Source organism: Perca flavescens, chromosome 11, assembly GCF_004354835.1.
Source record: "Perca flavescens isolate YP-PL-M2 chromosome 11, PFLA_1.0, whole genome shotgun sequence".
Taxonomy (NCBI): Eukaryota; Metazoa; Chordata; class Actinopteri; order Perciformes; family Percidae; genus Perca; species Perca flavescens.
This window is the reverse complement of record NC_041341.1, coordinates 33,217,091-33,237,264: the sequence shown is the minus strand read 5'-3', so window position 1 is coordinate 33,237,264 and position 20,174 is coordinate 33,217,091.

Below are 20,174 nucleotides of genomic sequence, written 5' to 3'. Positions count from 1 at the left end.
GCCTGCTAGCTTCTGCTCTCTTCTGCTACTGCTACCAGCAGTTAGACGAGCGCTTAGGGACGTCTACAAATTACAACACCGAAAAGACATGCAACAAAAATATTTATTAATTTAACTTATTTTTTAAAAGTGCTGTAGTACAACTAGCAGGAGACAAGTTATAATTGAGGTAAGTTTGGAGACACTACCTTATTTAATCATTAAATTAATAAATATTTTTTTTGCATCTCTTTTCAGTGTTGTAATTTGTAGATGTCCCCACTCGTCTTACTGCCGGTAGCAGTAGCAGCAGAGAGCAGAAGCCAGAAGGCAAGTGTTATTTAAAAGAAACTCCTGGTGTACTTACAAACTTTCCAATCCATCGTTTTATGAGTGCATAACCTATTTGTACAAGTGTAGAAGTTTGGTATCATTTCGGGCATTATTAGTGGGGTAACTTACGAGATACAAACCTGGATCCATTAGCGCCTGCACTAAGCTATTCAGCTGATCACGCTAACTCACCCAATGTTTGACCCAGGTGAAAAAATCTTCTGGGGGGTTGTTTGGCTCGAGGTCATAGTGCAAAGGACCCTAGGGTGAAATTACTCCGAACCATCACTTTAAGTGGTGTGTGGGGGCTGGGCTGATATTTGGTGATCACTGTCCTGGGCAGGTATCGAGTTTTTTTTTTTTCTTTGTCCATGTTCAGCGCGCTTTGGAGGAGGGTACAGTATAACATACATGGTGTACAAAAAGGTGTCAGTCTGTGTCCAACCATCACGGGTCCAACACTAATTTGATGTCTTACTTCTGACAAAGTTTAGTACATTTTTTAAACGTATAACTCATACTTAGGTCCATTTTGCACGCCTTACAGCAATTCTGTTTTCTGTGTTCATCATGACTTTGTTCAGTCTGTATGCTACATGTACATATTCAAGGAGAAGTTGTTTTGCACAGAAAAAAAGGAAATTTCGGAGCTAATTAGCACTCAATCTATACGGAGGAACCAATCTTTGTCTGGGCAGGTGTTCTGCCCAGAAGGTAAACAGTTACACACACACACACACACACACACACACGCTGAGGCAGCTCATTGTAGCAGTAGTCCTTAATACATCCATCCATGCAGTAGTCTAGTTACTTGTGGTTTTGGATTGGGGTCTGTTTATTTGTGTTTTGTTGAAAATAAGTTTGAGCTTAATGGACACTAGAAGTCAAGAGGAACAATAAATGGACAGTGTTCAAATGAAAAGTTTGTCTCGGACTCATGACTCATCAGACATGCATCAGACACCATAAGTGTGTCAAAAAATGTCAACCGTTGCAGTGGCTCAAAGCTCAGCTTAGCCTCTACAGGAGTCATACTACTGTATCTATATCATCAAACCTGCCCCTAAAAAGCTCTTGTCAGAGGTGGGATTTGAACCCACACCTCCATTTGGAGACCTGAAGTCCCTTTTTGCTCAGGAAGGAGTCAACCCTTGCGTCTGGCGCCTTATACTGCTCGGCCAACTCAACCCTTGACCAACTGCCACTTTGCTTGTTTGAAAGCCATGATGTCTCTCTCTCATGGGCGGGCCAAATTCTCTGGGCGGGCAAAGCAGAGAAAGAGGAGGTAACCTTGCTCCTTATGACCTCATAAGGAGAAGATTCCAGATCGGCCCATCTGAGCTTTCATTTTCTCAAAGGCAGAGCAGTATACCCAGGGCTCTGTTTACACCTATCACCATTTCTAGCCACTGGGGGACCATAGGCAGGCTGGGGGAATGCATATTAATGTTAAAAAACGTTAAAATGTTAAAGTGAAATTTTCATGCCATGGGACCTTTAAGGCACCTTGCCGTCTGTGTAAAAAGTTATAGAGATGCAATGGAGAGACAGAGTGTGGTTGTTAGTCACAGAGCCGTAACAGCGCCGAACCAACAGCTGGCATTTTTTTTATTACCAACCCATTTATATATATTTGCATTATTCTGTGTTATCCATTTAAGTGCTGGTCAAAAACACTAGCACCCAACGTGGGGCTCGAACCCACAACCCTGACATTGAGAGTCTCATGCTCTACCGACTGCTCTAGCACCAGCCAGGTTCTAAAAGTTACGTATGGATCATGTCTTCAAGCCCCACTTTGGGCGGGATTTGTACCGTTGATTACTGTCAACTGCTGCTGTGCTTTCCGTCCTTCAATGTACAGTATCGTATATATCATCATACAACATGTAAGGGAGTGTTATATGTTGGCCAGCAGATGGCGATCTTGTATTATATTAAGAACCCTTTTTCTATGCTCCTTTTGCTTGCCGTAGTGTGGAGCCTTTTTGACCCTCCGCAGCCACCGGAGGTTATACAATTGGATTCTGTTTATGTTCCGCGAGGTAAGAGTTTTCGAGCACTGTACTACTAAAACCATTTAGTTTAACATTAATATTACTGTCTGTGTTATAATCATATGCAGCACGCCTGTCCAAAGTGTGATTACGTGAAGAACTGAACCGTTTATGTAAGTTAAATTTGGTTTATTGTTCAATCAAACAATGCTAATGCTAATCGTTAATTGTGAGAACGGGCAAGCTAACTTAATCCAAATGTGGTAAAGTTGGTTTTATATTGGACGTTGAATATTTGACACATTCAAAAAATCTATTATGCAGCTTGATCTGTTGACCGATTCACGTCAAACCACTTTTGGTGAACTCAGCTAACTCCCCTCCACATTGCACAAAGCTTCTTTTTAAAATCAAACCATCCTTTGATTTTCTAAATATTTTTTTATGTAAATAAAATGCTATAAATCTATTATGTGTGTGTGTGTGGGGATCTGAGCTGCAGCCCCGCCTGCTGCAGATAGCCGACAGGATTGAAATAGCAGAAGCTTTGAGCGACAGAGTGAAAAAACGTTACACAGCTTATATTGTTGTTAAAATGTATACTGGTTGGAAGGACGCTGTACATTTTCTTGGTAAATGTGAGACATTTAAGTTAGAACTGGGCAATTAGGGCTGCAACTAACAAATATTTTAATAATCGATTAATCTGTCGATTATTTTTTCGATGAATTGGATAAAAAAACAAAAAAGCATTCATTTACATCAACTCAATACAACTTTTTTAATAATCAAATTTTATCGATTTTATCGATTCGTTGTTGCAGCCCTATGGGCAATATATCGATATTATATCGATATTGTGATATTGACAGATATCCCTAGATTTTGGCGTAATATCGTAAAATGGCATCATTGTAAAGGCTGCATTACATTTGGTCATTTTCAAAATATTATTTGCCTTTACCCACTTAGATATTTGATGATTATTTTCTCCATTTGTCACCAATAGTCAACCAAGCCCTAGTTTGAGTCAATCGACATTGAAAAAAAATTCATTTTTTGCCCTAGTTTGAGTCACACACGAAGAAAAAAGGAAATTCATTTGGTGACGCACGTGTTACGTCAACCCGTTATCACTTCTGCTTGGTCAGTGGCTCTCAGAGTCGCATACTGATACAAAGTCTGGCACATGGGACTGCTGGGATTGGTTGAAGTCGCGGGAAACTCCGGTTATTGGACAAGAGTACAAAATATTTTTAAAATTAAAGGATGTTTTTTTGAAAAAATAAGCTTTGTAGGGGAGTTAACTGAGTTCACCAAAAGCAGTTTGACAAGAATCGGTCAAAAGGTCAAGCTGCATAATAGATTTTTCTAATGTTTCGACTATTCAACGTCCAATATAAACCCAACTTTACCACGGTCTTAATCCAGCAATGCTAAACAGGGTACACGTGGCGCTGCGGCTGGCTAAATAACTAGCTCATAATAGGGGCCGCTGAAGTTAATTAGAGTTTGTATTTGATTTATGAGGTTGTACTATTGAAAATAAAACAAAACTTCTCATGACATCTGTCTTTTGAAACTGATTTAAATGTGGGATCATCATAAACTGGGATCATCAGAATTGTGTACGACTTGACTTGTGACTTGCTTGATTCTCCCTACAGTGACTTGAGACTCGCTCGTGACTCACTCCCACCTCTGGCTCTAAAGCCCCAGACACACCGACAAGACGGCCGACTGTCGGCAGAAAAGCCAGTCGGACTGATCAGTCTCCCCGGGTTGGTCAAAAAAATGCCGCGGAATACACCAAAGCCACGAGACGTAATTGGTCTCCATAACAGCAGGCGGCGCTAATCTGTATTGTCGCCCAAAAATGAATGATGATGGCAGCTGATTGGACGAACGCGTCACGTGGGGTCTGGCTTCTCCAGAAATTCAAAGCCAGACTGTCATCGTTCAGAATACGATCTCATATTGCATTGTAATTGTAATTGCCGTGCAGTCGCTGAATCTGTCTTTATTTCAGATAAGACAAAAGTCAGTTTAAAAGATTTTCGTCATATTTTGAGAGACTCTAGTCACGCTCATTCTGCTCCCCGTTTCCGGGTTAGCACTCTACCAATCAGATGGGTCATTTGACCCGGAACACACCGAACAGACTCGAGTCACGGACTGTCCAACGGCCGTTAATCGGCCCGGTGTGTCTCTGGCTCTAACAGCCAAAGTCAGGGAGATATAGGTGCGGAGATGCTCCTTGGTTGTTTACAGAATTGGGAATCAGTTTGAACTAAAACCATTTACCGGTTTACTTATTTACTCATATAGATTCATATTTCTGATCTTTAATATCACTAGCATTGAGTAGGATCACTAATAACTGTTTTAAGACATTTCTTTTTTTTATGAGCAATTGTGTGTATTTATGTATTTAATGTAATATACCTAAATATTACATTAACCCTTGTGTTGCTTCTGGGTCAAAACTGAAAATCAATTTTTTTTTTTTACGTTTTAACACTTCTTTTCACTACCATGTATAAACACCACTAACACCAACTTACTACCACTATAGTTTTACATTTACTTTTGGAATTCATGGTCAATTAAAAACCTCTGAAACTATACCTAATTCTTGAGTTGAAGAAGCAGAACTTTTTAGAATTATTTTATACTAATATTAAGTTATTATCAAGTTAAACTGGGGCAAATATTCCCACATCCTGCTCCATGTCTTCCTAATCTGACACAGAAAGATTTTGGTTTTTATTTTGGAAGTTCTTCTCTAGCCAACCCAAAGCCAAACCCAGGAATCCCAGCATATCATCATCATCATCATCATCATTTCCTGTTTGGAGCAAATGGGACCCTTGTGTTTACTGCTGGGTCTCTGCTGATGAGTCTTTTCCCATCCTTTTCCACCATCAGCCTTAGCATACATGAGTCTGTGGGAGAGTCACCATCTGTGTGTGAAACAGCTATTTTTATTACAAGTCACGGACTGAATCTTCTAGAACCATCCAGCGCTTTGGCAGCATGTTACAGTCTAAACTTACCAACTTGTGCAACCCAATTTGAAAATGTATGCTTTTTGTTGTTGTTGTAGTTCATATAATGAAGCATCTTGTCAATTCTACACACAGTGTAAGCTTGTGACGCACATGATTAACCATTTAATAGCACGGAGGCGAATTTGGCCAGAGGACAGGTCAGGAATTAACTGGGGCGAGATGATTCCACTCATTTCTTACATAAGGCCAGTATAAAGCATTGAATAGCAGCACATTCATAAGGAGGTATGGATTTGAGTCATTAGGTAATAATGTATTGGGCTATATGGATGTGGCAAAAAGGCAGGGTGAGTTATTTTTTTAGAACATTCCCTGACATTGGACCTGAGAGAGAGAGAGAGAAAAGGCAGGGTGAGTTATTTTTTATTTTTTTAGAACATTCCCTGACATAGAGAGAGAGAAAAGGAACAGAAATAAAAATAAATTATATGATAATAGAGTGAAATACAATAAGAATTGTAAAATTCTTATACAGATATTGCATGAAAATATCCATTTTCGACAGGGGGAGTTTTAAAAGCCCCCCCACCCCCCAAAAAAAGCAGATGTTTAATTTTAAGCCATATGTAGGAGACATTAGTGATTCCAGAGCCAATAACTGCCTAATCTACATGCACAGAGTGGGTGCTAATCTGTTCAGCTTTACGCACAAACCAAGGTAAAAATCTTCCAGTGACGTTGGTATGCTTTGGCGTCAATGTCTGAATTTACCATCCTTTCATTATATTGTGTAATTGTTCTGCATTTGAAGTTACATAAAGTTGCCCTTGGAGGCAGAAGCTGTGCAATTTTCATCAATGTGTGCGCTTCTTTGTATAAGCTCCCTTACTGCGTGAACATTCACCTCTTTGTCATCCAGCTGAGGCTCTTAGTCACACAAGCAACGCAGCCATGCAGCTTTGCCTATTTCATGCGTGCGTACACAACTCTCTCCCTTTTACACACACACACACACACACACTTTCTCTCTCCTCTCTGCTGTCTTCCTCTTTCTTCTGCATGTAGACACACACGTGCATATGCAATTCCTCCATGTATGGCACAAACACACACACACACACACACACACACACACATACACTCAGCCTGCCAAGCTTGGGAGCATCAAGGCCTAATCTAGGTCACAGCATAAACCCAGAGGTATCCTGGTCTCCGCAAACACACGCGCTCGTATGCACACACGTTGTTAAATTTGCAAGCAAAATCACTTCTTCAGGTCCACGGGTATAAAAATCCATTTTGCTTCGACTATTTTCCCCTCACCTAACAGTGAAAAGCCTTTGCTTTTCATTTTGACAGCAACAGACTCCCATCCCAAGGAAAAGAAGACTATAAATAAATCCAGTGAATTACATATTTTCCCCAAATCCCCTCCCCATCTTTCGTCTCCTTCCTCTCCCTCCCAAACAGCCTCGTTGGTTATGTGACTCAGTCTAAATGGCTCTCATGATTGTTACAAAGGAACATCATTTCCTTCATTAAGTGCACTTTCTACAGCCGATCAATTCATTCAAGAAACGCTTTCCCGCTGAAGCCTATATGTGTGTGTGTGTGTGTGTGTTTGCCTGCGTTCAAGAAAGACAAAATGGATGTCCCTGCATGCTGCTACAGTTTAAGTGCATCCTTGCTGCAGAAGCACCATAGGATGCCTTTGATATGACTTAGCCTGACAGCGTACCATCCAAGATGTGACTGTGTGTCACAGCACAGAAATAGAGGAGCTTATTTCGTTACATCAGTCTCCAGCCTTCTATAAATATTCCAAAGCTCTCTGTTCTCCATCTCCCTCTCTTTCTCCTTTCTTTCGTGCTGCTTTCTCTGCCCCCCCCCCTCCTCTCCATTTCTCCCCCCTATCTCTGTTTGTCCATTTTTTCTTTCTTCTCCTACACACTCTCTGCCTCCCACATATTCTCCTTTCCCCTCTGCTCCTGTCATGTACAGGAATGTGTCTCTCTGTCTAGAAAGAGGCCGTAGTGTTAAGTGGGAACAAAAAAATGTGCTGCATATCATTTCTGAGCCCCCCCCCCTGTCTGTCAATTCTGCAGGGCTATTTAGTAAGCTGACAGTGATTTTTATCATGTCATCTCCTCCTTTATTTTATTTTTTTCCTTACTTTACCAGCCCACAGATTTCCACCAATCGATTACAGCGTGGCGGGTTAATCATAGCCCGTAATCCCTTCTACTCCCGCTCAGATCTTTGATTCAGGAATAGCAACATTTACAAGAAAAAAAAAGCTGATTTTATCTTAAGCAACTGTCGCTTAGACGCTGCTGCTATCGAAATGTGAGCGCCCAGTGCCGTCCTCCCTAACCTATCAGTGTGGGAAGTAAAAGCGTGTGCCACCTATGAAGTCAGCAGTCCCCAACCCCCACCCTGAACACATGTTCAACATCCTCTGGGCACAGCACTGAGACACAGCTGAGAATTAAAGACAGAGAGAGAGAGAGAGAGAGAGAGAGAGAGAGAGAGAGAGAGGGAGAGAGAGAGAGCAGTGAAGTGGAAATATGTGTGAGCATCAGAGAGCGACAGAAATAGAGCGATAAAGCAGTGAATTAGGCAGAGGCAGAGAGGAGGAGGAGGAGGAGGAGAAACAGAGGCTTTCACTGAGGTGCTGATGCTTGGTGCAGACAAGGTTATTTTTCTCGTAGCGGAAAGCTCTCTTGTGTGTGTGTGTGTGTGTGTGTGTGTGTGGATTTGAGAACCTCATGGATTGGCTCCCAACTGAGTCTCAGTGGAATTCATTGCATCTGCATCTGGATCCAGAACGACTGCAGACGGAGGATGCGACCGCGGCTGGATGCTAGGATCCCTGTGGACCTGTGACGACTGCACTCCCCTCTGTGGCTGTATACCTTCTTATCCCCATGAGGATGGCTCCTGCGCCGCCGACCCAGATCGTGGAGTCGTGGCTCTTCACTGCGCACTGCTCCTCCGGTGGTCTGTGAATGTGATGCGCACGAGGAATGCTCCACACCCCGGCAGAGACCGCTGAGCCCGCCGCCTCCGCTGACCAACTGTCTCCGCGGATACACACAGCCGGGTACGCAGGGTAAGGATGCAAACTGCTCTGGATTGCCTTGACGCTCAAATGTCAAGGCTGATGGATTTTGTGTGTGCACGTGCCTGTGTGTTCTATGAATACATTATAAACCCCTTCGTCTTCCAAAGGGTTTAAAACCGTTTCATATAGGGCTGAACGATTTTGGAAAATAATCTTAATTGCGATTTCTTTTTTTTCACCGATTGCGATTTAATATGCGATTTTTTTTTTAAGCTCTTTGTCTTCTGTATTATTTAACAAAGACGAGCAATACATCATTGTATAGTATGAACAACACAAGATTAGATGGAATAAACAAACCGGAGGCCAGGCCTGGATGTGATGATGACATTAGGTGATGCATGGATTTATATGAATGACATCTTTTATTGAACTACTTCAGTCCCAGTAGTATATTGAGCACTGACCAAGCCTGGTGTAAACATTCATGTGAAAGTCAGAAACAAATCACACAAACTAAAGTGCAGATTGCAGAAATATAAAAAAAATATGTGGCTTTACCACACTTAGTAGTATTTACATTATTATTTAATGTGGAATGCCCTTTTTAAACACTGTCTTTGAACTTTACTAGACAGTTAAAAAAGTAAAAATACAGTGTGTGTGTGTGTGTGTGTGTGTGTATATATATATATATATATATATATAAAACAAAATGCAGAAGATAAAAGGAGAGAAATATCTGCCTGTACCTGTTTAAAAATATTAAGGTAGCTCAAAGTTAAATGTAATCACTGTCTTGTGGCCAGGTTAGCTCAGTTGGTAGAGCAGGCGCGCATATATAGAGGTTTACTCCTCGACGCAGCGGCCGCGGGTTCACCTCTGACCTACGGCCCTTTGTTGCATGTCATTCCCCTTCTCTCTCTCTCCCCTTTTCATGTTTTCAGCTGTCCTGTGAAAATAAAGGCTTAAAAATGCCCAAAAATAATAATCTTAAAAATAAATCGTGATTATCTCTAGTCAGTAACAGCAACACACAACGCAGACTAAAGTGCAGTGAGTACGGCAGTACCATCCATGGTGATCCTGATCACACAGGAAGCAATTTCTCACCATTAGCAACTCCAGCTCCGGTCAGTGTCCTTCATACTCACATCAAATCTATCACCAAATCCGCCTTATTTCATCTTTAAAACATCTAGGGCTGCTCCCTCTTAAGCGATTAGTCGACTAATCGGTCGTTTTGGTCTTAGTCAACTTAGATTTCTTTAGTCCATTAGTCATGTTTGATGCTTTTTTCATGCTGAATGACTTATTTCCAAGAAACATACGAGCACATCTCTGGTAAACACAAGAATTAAAGTGGTGCTTTTGCATGACTCTTTGCGGAGAAACTCAGGTTTACAGATCTGTCGATTAAATCAACTAATTGATTAGTCGATACGATTGAATGAGTGTTAGTCGACTTAGAATTTCTTTAGTCAAGCACAGCCCTAAAAACATCTTCAGACTCCAGCCATCACTCTCTGACTCTGTGGCAGAAACCCTCATATGGTTTCATTAAAAGGTGCTATATAAATAAGTTATTATTATTATTATTATTATTATTATTACTGTATTGTTCTCAGTAGCTCACACTTTTGTTTTGCTAGGAAAACCAGCATATCCATTTTTGCTGGTTTAGATGACGAGCGAGTGCAAGTCCCTGCGTTCCCTCTGGTGCTAACAGACGCTCTGTGGTGTAGCCGTGTACCCAGGCTTGGTGACCCTACTAAGGGGCATTGTGTCTTTGGCGATAAACTCCGTTACTGCTTGAGTCATTTCCTCGTTCCGTTTTAAAGTACGTTCATATGGAGTTAACGTTGCGCTTTCAAACATTTCGGTGAGTGATGCCTGTCGGGTGGTATTTTGCTTACTTGACAAACTGGTGTTCGGCATTTTAGCCATGCGACTGTCGTAGATGGCTTTGTGTTTTTTTTTTTTTTAAAAGTGCTGATACAGGTTCGTAGTGTTACCCCGGGAGGTAGCAATGTTAGCAAGACAGGTTTTGCACAATACCTGAAGCTGTGCATCATCTTCTTTTTTTAAACCAAAATAGTCCCACACAAGTGACATAGTGTTCCTATTTGGGACTAAAGTTTCTGTCGAGCCTGAGGCCATTGTACAACAGGTCAAGGCACGGCGTAGCGTTAGCGTGCCAAGTTGATGCTTTCTCTGCGGAGTGCAGACTGCTTTGCTCTCGAGAGTTGCGTGACCAAATCGCAGCCTTTTGCGATTAGGAAATCGTGTTTTAGCATATCGCGATATTATTGCAAATGCGATTAATTGTTCAGCCCTAGTTTCATAGTGTGGCTGTGATGATGAACTGAAATGCCATATAGTATGCATGCACTATGCAGAATAGCTCCATTTATAATATATGACCTGGGAGATAACATGGTGAGCAACAAGTAACTGCTCTTCCCCCAAAGTACAGAGGAATAGGCTAGGATGGCACAGGCAGACAGGACCTGAATAAAAAATTCATTAAAGTCCTTTTGGTTTTTGAAAGCATTTGGCTTCATTCTGCTCTGAGGGAAAAATGGACATTAAAAATGTGTCCCTTCACACTGGGAGAGAGAAAGCAATTTCATTCAGCTGGATCCCATCTGAAGTTGCATCCTTGAAGTTATATCCTTGATGTTCTACTACCAGGATTGCTCTGCTGTCCAATCTGAGTTTTCTGTGGCACGACTAAAACAACTTTTGATCGTACACGTTCCACCAAAACCAGTGCCTTCCTGAGGCTGTTTTGCAGAGGCACTGCGGCTTTTCCCAATGCCTAGCACCGCCCAAGATGATTGTGATTGGTTTAAAGAAATGCCAATAAACCAGAGCACGTTTTCCTCCCATCCCGAAATGCTGTGTGGCGCGCCATACCCTCCTCCGCAGCGCTGTGGAGAAAGGTCTTGCAAAGCGAGACTACATCTGAACCAGTTGACTAATGACAAATTCAGCCCATTCACTTCCTCCTCAGTCTGGTCAGTGCAGTTCAGTTAATCCATTTTAAATGAATCCAGCATCCTTAAAGAAGTCAATCAGACACATCACAGATGAGCATGTCTCTCTTTTTAGATCAGACAGAGGTCAATAGGTTAGCAAAGAGCACAACTGTCTCATCTCATTTAGAGATTACACATGTCTTATGATGGTGAATGTAGGATGCTGACTTCAGTCCTTTTACTTGCAATTCCATATTTCACGTTTTCCCTTGGATGTTGATTTAGTAGCTTGAGAATTCCAGTGGAGTTATGTAACTAATAAAGGTTGAATATATCACAGTGGATTGTAAATCTGCTGAAGTTAGGTTGTTTTATGTGTAATGTATTGCGCATAAGTAGTGGGTTCACACTTAGGGCCGTGTTATGCTAGAAAAGAAATCAGTAGTGTTTATAGTCGTTCCAAACTGCGACATTCTGAAAGGTGAAAAGCTGTGTGTCATTGAGAGGGGAGAGCCGCGGCACCGTATAAATATAGGGATAACGGCACGCATTTAAAGATAGACATTTATCTTATTTTCATTCGTTGTTCATGTGAGATGTGACGGAAGTAGTTGTGTTAAGACTGAAAAAAAGAAAGCTAGAGCAACCCTGTCTCCTAAAGATTTATGTTCCCCTACAACTAAACTGCATTTTAATTGCATTCAAATTATGTTTTGCAGGAAAGATATTATACATCAATATATTTTTACATATGCTTGTACCAGCGACAGGCGCAAGTTGTGAAAGGGTCGCAGTTTTAAACATGGTTGTGAATTGATACAAAACTACTTAGGTTGATAAGGTTGAGGAAAAGGTTTGGTTTAGGTTGAAATAGGGACATTATGTATGTGACGTAAGCTAAAATAAGTTGACTTTTGGTTTCACAGGGGACACAAACAGCGGTCACCTGGGTAGTCTGGATCGACGACGGTTTATTTACCGATTTAAAGGAAATTTGGATTGTGCAAAAGGCAGGCCTGCTTTGTTCAATCTGGGAGTGATTGTAAAGATTTACAAAGAATATGTTTAAGGGCATTTACTCTCTTACAGTTTTTTTCAATTGCTTAAGCACAATTTTGAAAACAGGGACCTTCTTTTTCAAAACACTACACCCAATTAGTACAACCACACACTCAATCAGCAGAACACTTCAGACCCTTTGCAAAATGAAACACTCTTGCAAAAACTATACCCTCATTTATAATAAACATATTTTGTTACCATATGAAACACACGTTTCATTTGACTTAATTATGTTTGAACCAGATACACACTGCTGTTGCTAACCTAAAACACTTTTAGCAACTCTACTTCTCAGTGATCAGTACTGTAAATGAAGTACACAGAGAAAGTGCACATTTACAATAAGTTCACCAAACACTACACAAGACCAATGCTGCAGACTGAGGAAAATATAATTTATTCCTCTCCATATACCCAAATCAGTCAACATGTCAACATGGAGAATCAAAAGTTTTCATGCTACTACAGTAGTGTGCATAACACTGTTAGCTCAGCAAACAACAGACAAACATAAAATACGGTATCCGGTACAGGTTGCAATCACAAAAAAACAACAACAAACAAAAAAATTATCTGAAAAAGTACAGAAAATACTAGACATTATCTCTTCGCCTAGCAGGATCTGGCCAGAGAATTTCATCAACATCACAGGTGATATCCTCATTGGCAAGACAACCGTCTTGAATGTCGAATCCATCCTTGCACAGCTGCGGCGTCGACTTGGTCACAGGTGTCCTCCATGGCCTCAATGAGGGGTACCTGAGCCTGGGGCCTCAATGAGGGGTACCTGAGCCTGGGGCCGGAGATTGTATACCCTCGTTTGAATATGGGCCCCCTTCCTTCTTGTCGTTCTCGACCCTCAATCCTCAAATGTCACAGGGAGGGGTATCAAAAGTGCTGATATGGTGCATCCAATGAGCAGCTGATTACTGTAACTGTAGACAGATTTTTTTTGACCTGTTTCCTTGTCGAAATGTCCTTATGACAGATGCCGCTGTATATCTACTAAGATTTGGCTGAACTCTTAGTCCAGTCTCCCTTAGCATCAATCCGTGGTTCACAACATGGTCCATATGTCTTGCGCGACTTTAATTTGATAAATTTGGTCCTCTTCTTCTTTGAGCATATTCTCCGGCATCAGGTCTTCCTCTCCCTCTCCCTCTTCCTCTACCTCCACCTCGGCCATTACCTCTGGCTGGGCCTCTTCCTCTACCTCCTTCTCCTCCTCTTTGGATTCTCCCTCTTACTCTCAGTCTCAGTTTTCTTCTTCTGACTTCCATTTTGGTTGAAGGCAGGTGAACTTACTTGCTGCATTTTATATAGTGCTTAAACCTGATTGGTGTGTCTTAACCAATTGGTTCATGGGTGTGTTCATTTGAAAGCCTTTGCTTTGAAATTTCAAGGAAATGAGATCATGATACATTTCTGTGTCAAATGCAGTGTGTGTTTAGTGTTTTGCAAATCAATGTGTGTGATGTTTTGCAAAAAGTGTGAAGCTGACAATGTGCTTACAGCTGTGCAGATCTAGGCCAGTGTTTTGCTCCTTGAGTGTAAGGTTTTGCGAATTGTGGGGAAATTTTAATTTTAGTGTGTAAGCAATTGTAAAAAAAACGTAACTGGGTCTTTTTGGGACCAATTGGTGGGGATTTGCTATGGACAAAATACATAGGCGATACATAAGAGCAAATGACGTTTAACCATGTATCCAGCTAAGTTATATAGCTCATGTTACTGTATTGTGTTAATATTGTATGAGGCATTTTCTTTTGCGGGGTGCAATAGTTCCACCAAAACATGTACCTTCCCGAAGCAATTTTGCAGAGCCACTGTCGCTATGTCCGGAGCTTAGCGCTTCCCAGGACTATTGTGATTGGTTTAAAGAAATACAAACAACCCCTGACCCTTTTTTTCTCCTATCTAGGAGTATATGCTCCTGTTGCCAGACCTTCCTCTGCAGCTCTGTGGTAATGCGAGACTATCTCCTGGGTGAAAGTCCTGTGTTTGTTCGACCCATCCACCCACCCCTACTCCCTACGCGGACATTGATAAGAAACATATTTGCAATACTTCAAAAACTTTTCCCCTCCAAACGTAAGAATGCAGTTTAGTTGTATAGGATACGTAATTTAAAAAACAAACAAAACTGGGCTGCTAGAGAGAGATGTTCAAACCCGGGCTCTTTGCTCACCTCCACACAGCGGGCCAATTAGTTTTTTTGTTTGGTTCTAAATATTCCTTCCCCAGTCATGTCATGTCATGTCAAACATAGCTCCACTTAGAGAATGCTTACTTACAGCATCTCAAGAAGTGGTCTACAAATCATCTACGAATCGTCCTGTAGTCACAAAAAGATCTGTAGTTAACAATTTGTGTAAGTGTAGTTCTAATGAGAGTAGTAGAAACAGCAGTGGTTCCAGTGGTCACCGCTGTAACAGACTGGTAATCACTGGTTCTGTAGCTCAACAGAGAACTCCAGCAGAAAGAGTTAAAAACAGAAGTGGCTCAACAGAGAGCTGTGAATTACAGTGAAAAACTAGGCCCAGTCCCTCTTGGCAAATAATTACCAAAGAAGAATCTGACCTGTCACATTATTGTAATTGCTCCACTGACAAGACAATCAACTTGAAAAAGAACGGTTCTCATAATCCTGCCTCTGTTATCACTGCGAGAGCTATATTACTCCATCCAGCCTCACTTATCTCGTCAACATACGAAGATATTGAAGAGTCAATTGCCTCATTCAAGGGGACATCTGACAAGTATCGTAGCAATGGGGCTGACCTGACCTCGATGTAGAAAAAGGCCTTTAAACAGGAGTTAATGTACAGTAGCTCAGGGCAAGGGGATAACCATTGTCTGTTGCTGCATCTATTCCATGTTTGGTGCATTGAAGCAGATAGTCTAATGCATTCGATTGGGAGGCTGGATGATGGCATTGTGCAACCGCATAAAAAGGGGTCAGTTGTAGCCTTAAGGTTAATAAAAAGGCTTGGACAGGGAGGGCTGTTGCTGGAGTCTCCATACTGGGTTAAAGAGTGGGTAATGAGCTCTTTCAGAATCCATTGTAGAGAAGTCCTTAGACCTGTATAAATCAATAATTTTGAAATGAACATAGACTCAAATTACTCCATATGATATCAAAGGGGGGCCTTGTAGTTCTGCTTTAATTGCTTTGGTGTTAATGTATGCAAATATACAGTATGGTCTTAGCTCTTATCAACCTCTTTTTCATAGCCGTTCCAACAAAAAAAGCTCAGACAAACCCACTGCCAACACCAAATGGCAGACTACCTTTGCAACTAGCTGGTAAAGGAAGTTGAGCATCTTTAAAGATGAACACCAAGATATTTTTCCTAAAAGTTATAATCTCTATAAACAGACATCTGCATATGAATACAGAATCTGTAGGCAATGGGACACGGTTTTAGTATTGGAAGCATTCTGGTTTTCATTTGTAGTCCCAGTAGTATTGACCAATCACATTAGAGTCTTGGCTCGGATTTACGCTGGCTACACCGGAACCTCAAAACTACTGGCCGTTGCCCCCAGAGGCTGAATCAGCCAAAGGGTTCTGAGATTGGTGGAGACCAAACCAGAGCTAGAAGAATTGCTTTTGTACTTAGATTTGTCAGGTGACCAAAAACACTATTCCACTCTTAATATTTGCTCTGTGTCTGCTTGATATGGAAATGGTCAATTGTTTGCTAGCACTTTTAGAAGGTATGTGTTAGCTGTGTGTTTACTTGATGTTTTTCTGCTCCCAAGTGGCGAGAAACTGCTGAATATACAGATGATAACTAAAACAGCACATTTGGTATTGTTCAAGCTGCTCACTGTCACAATGTCATGGCTAACTGGGACACATTAATAAAACAGAGCCATCGTTAATGGTATTAGTAACACCTGTGCTTTTCTTACTACAGTATGACAAGTTAAAATGTTTGTTGTAAAAACTGTTGTTTTTCAGGCCACTTGAGGAAAGAAAGCAAAAACTTGCTACATACGGCAAACACAAACACACATTTAATTTATTTGGAGTTGGCTCTCTCTATGTCCAATTTTCCTTCTCCTTTTAGGTCAGTTTTGAACTCTCCACCTAATTAGAAAATATCTCTTTAGCTGATATGCCACACCATCTTCACCAGCTACTCAGTTGGTGCTGGGCAAGAAGTGGGTGCCATGTCATTTCTCCCACGCTCCATTGTTCCGACCTCTCAATAATCTGAAGAATTCCCTTTGGTCCTACAGCCCACTAGTCAGACGTCCACCAGCGATATTACGAATCCCACTATGGCCACGCCAAGACCCGCCCTTCAATAGCATTGATTAGCCAGGCGTTCATGCTTACGCAAGTTAACGTAACCCCATTTGTACAGGTCCTGTCTCCTGACCAATCGGCTATCCTAACCTTAACACTTGATGTCAAATGCTTAACCCCATCCAATCAAGCTGCCTCGTAGGGCGGGTCTTGGCGTGGCCATAGTGGGATTCGTAATTTCACCACCAGCGGGACGTCGGACTAGTGAGCTATAGAACCAGCTTTGTTGGCTGTAAATGGCTGCCTGTTTGATACTAACTCAGACTAAACCATTCTGTATATCTCTGGGCTTTAAAACCAAAACAATGAGCTAAAAAAGGCTAAAAAGGACAGTAGTGCTGCAAAGTTGGATGATTAATATGTGCGTTTTTCAATGTGATGGACCACATTAACATAATGGTGTCCTTAGATTAACTATTAGTTTAAATACATCTGATTAGTGCAACTTTAAATGTTCTTTGCATATTTGATTTATTCAGTTTATAAAAATTCAATATTCAAAGTTATTGGTCAGAAAATACTGTTTTAGTAGGCTTCCCAAAACGACGAGAGAACAATTGATGAAATATTAAAATGTTGCTATTCTGTGGCATCAAAAAAGACCAGCACAAAACATATTCTACTGATAAAGCTACTATAAAACTATCAATATTACTACTGACCGCCTCTATCATATGGGTTTAAGTCTAATTCGAGTGTTCAGCACGGTGGGGCTGAGAAAGAGCTGAATCATTCCCTGAATAAATAAAAGAAATCTGTAATAAATAGCTCTTCATCAAAGATTGCACTTGATTGTTCATAAAGATTTGCTGCTGATCCAGATTAGAGACTGCGAACGACAGAATGGTAACAGCATTAGAGTGAGTTGGAACCTTTCCGACATCAAGGACGCATAAAAAAATAGCCTTGTGCTAAAAATATCTCATCTCAAGGACTATTTATGGAGTCCTGATAAAAGGAGAGTGCTAATGAAAGGAGAGAGGGATGCATACATTTTACATGTTTACCAGATAAATTAAAACCCTTTCAAATATTGGACTGAATTAGATGGGTATGTTCGTGGCACAATTAGTTTGTTTATTATGTAGTTATTTTGTTTTGGACATTTTAGTATTTCTCCAATCTATCACCTCACTGGTTGCTCATGACATTAGTAATGTCCGCTATAGCAAAGTTTTCTTTTTGTTATTTTATCTGTGCATACTCTGGGTTAGCAAATCTGTTTTTTATGAATTCTGAGTATTCTTGGCTTTTAAATAGTGACAGATATGTTATGAGAGATATGCGTGTTGTTTTTATGCTGCACATACTCTGGTATTGAAACTGTCCTTTCAGTCATGCTAACGGCGTGGCTCTAGGGATTGCAATGTTGTTCTGTCTGTAAGTTCACCACTTTGGTCCAGACAAACATATCTACTATTGGATGGATTGCTAAGAAGTGTTATACAGACATTCATGGTCCCCATAGGATGATGCCCAATGACTTATGTGATCTCTTGACCTTTCCTCTTGCCACAATGAGATTGGCATTTGTAAGATAAAAAATAAAATAAAAGTATAGATATTCAAGGTCCCTAGAGGATGACAATTGATTATCTCAACATCTATGTTATGGATTGGCATCAAATGTTGTTCTTGGTTCCCTGTTAATGAATCCCTCTGACTTTGGTGATCCCCTGACTTTAGTGCTCTGGGACTGATTTTGGATTTGTTTTTGGAACATGAGACAACAATGTAGACATTTAGCTAAAATTGACCTAGGTTACTTATGAGAAGCCTAATTATGTCGCTTGAGAAGGCAACAAACGCCAAGCTCAAGAATTTAAATGACCATGTGATAGATTATAGTGATTGGGAAGTTAATTTATAAGGGTCATATTAAAACCATATTCTTTTAATTGACCAAACAGCAGTTGCAATAGCTGTAAAGAGCAAAAAACACCTTTTTAATTGAGATGTTCTGTTTATGTCATGAACAAGTTGTGTGAGTAACTGCAAGATGGGTGGCAACATTTCTGATAATATGCACTCTCTAGACCTTTTTTTAGTTCCCTGAACTGATGTCCTCCTTACATTACTTTTGTAGCAGAAATAACATTTACTCTAGGGGGAGTTTTTCCATATATCCTAATAATCCACATTTTGAAGCTAATATTTAGACCATTTTCTTCCCGGGGTCATGCCCCCTGACCAGCCAAATCTTTGTCACCTTTTTTCACCCCTGATGGGTTTGCATCCCTAAGTTATGCTTTTAAATGCCATACACATGTACTGTACCACAATGGAAAAAAAAGATTTTTGTTTTAACCAAATGTTACATTTTACAATTTTCTGTCATTGACAATGACATTTTTATATTTCAAGTAAGAGAATTACAAATTTACAGGCCAATTGTTTTCAAGTTTGCACAGATAAGGAGCTAGATTTCATAAACACTTTAGTACCACTGCATTAGACCAAAAGCAGTCCATGACCATAAAAAAGGGGAAATCTAATAATTACAAAGTAAATCTAAAAAGTAATACATTCAAACTGTAGAAGCCTTCTGTATATGAGAGGTAGCAGTGCACAGAGCTAAACGGTACAGAAAGACAGAAATCCATGAAATAATAAAGGTTTCCTATCTACACAACATACTGATGGTTCTCTGGCTGCACTAATGGAAACCTATTTAAATGAAAGATAAAAACTATACCAGAAGTAATGTAATGCACAGATGGATGTTTTGAAAGTGTAAATTTACACACAGTTCCCTGTTAAAGCTACATTTCCTGCACTACTCATTCCCCAGTGTGAGTTGTATTGTACAGTCAGAAGACTGGCTCGCCAGTATATAAGCAGGATGTGATTTGGGGGAGAAGTATGTATTCATTAAATACCCAGGGGGGCAAAAATCTCAGCGAGGCCCTGTCCTAATTCATTCTAACATCAATGCCAGAGGCTGAACTGCTGCCGTGATTACACCAATTTACCCTCTCACCCACCCAAAAGGAAGACGTGTAATTACACTATTTACTCTGGAGTGCTTTCCTCTCTGAAAGGTCCCCAAGTACACACACTCTAGCTTTGTTCTGCGTTGGAATCATTGTGATTGAAAAGTGCAATAAATGTCAACCTGTGGTCTCTGTTACACTGATGTAGAGAAATTAGGATAGGATTAGGATATGTGAGGGCTCTAATGTGGACTGAATAATGTCATGTAAGGGAAGGGCAGTGGTCAGGATTACATTTCTTTGTAACAATGATTCATATCATTTTTGTTTAGGCTGTAGACAACAATGCAAATATAAAGCTGTAAGCTAAAATTGCTTTGCAGGTGACTTGAAGGATCGGTGTGTAGGATTTAAAGGGATCTATTGGAAGAAACGGAATATAATAGTCATATGTTTTCAATAGTGTATGAAACAAAGAGTCGTTGTGTTCCCT